Genomic DNA, 2027 nt, shown 5'->3' with positions numbered 1-2027 from the left:
TTCATTTTAAATCACTTTACTACTTCAGCATCATAAAATGTAACTGTTTTCTTTTCATAAATATAAGATTCTTGGCAGAAACATTTTGGATATTCATGTTATAGCTACGCTTTTTTTTTCTTTTTTTTTTTGAGAAAGTGAGCGAGTGAGAGCATAAGCCGGGGTAGAGGGAGAGAGAGAGGGAGAAGCAGACTCCACTGAGCAGCCCAATGCAGGGCTCGATCCCAGAACCCTGGGATCATGACCTGAGCTGAAGGCAGGCGCTTAACTGACTGAGCCACCCAGTTGCCCCTCTGCATCATCTTTTGAAAGAAATACAAATTCTTATAGGTGAAAACTTGCTTAAGGTAGGCAGAATAAGGTATACTAAAAATAGCTTCTTTTAGGGACTTCAGTGAGATGTACATTCTTTAGTAACAACTGTGTTTAAAGGAAGCCTGTGGGCAGCCCCGGTGGCTCAGCGGTTTAGCGCCGCCTTCAGCCCAGGGCCTGATCTGGAGATCCGGGATCCAGTACCACGTCGGGCTCCCTGCAGGGAACCTGCTTCTCCCTCTGCCTGTGTCTCTGCCTCTCTCTCTCTCTCTCCCTCTGTGTGTGTGTGTCTCACGAATGGATGAATAAAATCTTTAAAAAAAAAAAAAAACAAGGAAGCCTGTTACAGTTTTATAATTTTGTTCCTACACTGTGCCCGGCACCCTACAACATAAGTGTTTCCTGAATGAACACAAACAGGTATGCAGCAATGAAGAATCCTCTCATCCTAACATTAACCTATTTATTGACCAAAAAGGTAAGAGAAGGATAAGTGCAATTTTTGAAAAGCATACTGGAGGAAAATAAAATGCATTAATATGGAATGGATACTTTTGGAAGAAGTGTTATTGCTTTTCAACTACTTTGATAAAAAGCCCAGGCATTTTGATAATACTGCAGTATCTGTTGTATTTTTTTTAGGTAGACTTTCGCTGGGTAATAAGTTCTTCAAAGAAATTTTCATTCAGGGCAGTTTTACCCCCCATCACTCCACCCTCTTTTTTTTTAAGAGGCAAGGGCAGTGGAAGAGGGAGAGAGAAACTTAAGCAGGCTCAATACCCAGCATGGAGCCTGATCTCACAACTGCAAGATCATGACCTGAACTGAAATCAAGAGCTGGATGCTTAACCAACTGTGCCACCCAGGTGCCCCAGGAAAGATCATTTTAAAAGTTATGTTTTCTGTTTTTAAAATATCTAATAGTTTCCCAATTTCACCTATATTTTTAGATTTGAGAAACTAAGGCTGTGACAATACTGAACAAAATAAAATTGAGATTTGATGGACAGTTAAAATAGCCAAAGAAATCAACTTTGCAATATGGGTAATATCCAATTACCTAGGTAGATGTTTACTGTCTAGTTTTTTTAATCGGGGAGCATGAACTTGAGTGGAAGAGAAAGTCCATCCTTATTTCCACCAACCAACCTCTAATGAAATTATGAATATAGCAGCCAACCACAATAATGTTAACAGTTTTGACTGTCACCAAAGGAATCAGAGATCTTTGTTACAATTGTTGCAGAGACCTGAAATTACTGTCAATCCATCATTATAAACTGGTTCTTTTTAGTCTTCAAGTAGGCTGGTTAAGGTAATTTGGCTTAAAAAATAAAGTATTATTTAATAATAAAATTTTAGTTTCTTATAATGACCCGATATCGTTTAATTCTTATTCTGCCACATTAGTGATTCTAGATGTGTAGAGTACTTTAGCAATCTAAATAGCTGTATTTATTGAGAGGAAGCTTGGCTGAATCACACCTAAAGTTTGCAAAGGGATTCTGTTCTAAAGTTTTCAGTATTTTTTTTAAATTTAGAAGTAAAATAAGCAAGTTTAAAAACAAAATGTAGGGCAGCCCGGGTGGTTCAGTGGTTTAGCGCCACCTTCAGCCTAGGGCCTGATCCTAGAGACCACATTGGGCTCCCTGCATGGAGCCTGCTTCTCCTTTGCCTGTGTCTCTGCCCCCCCCTCTCTCGTGAATAAATAAAAT

This window comes from Nyctereutes procyonoides, unplaced genomic scaffold (assembly GCF_905146905.1).
Source record: "Nyctereutes procyonoides isolate TBG_1078 unplaced genomic scaffold, NYPRO_anot_genome, whole genome shotgun sequence".
Lineage (NCBI taxonomy): Eukaryota > Metazoa > Chordata > Mammalia > Carnivora > Canidae > Nyctereutes > Nyctereutes procyonoides.
This window is presented reverse-complemented; position numbering follows the sequence as displayed.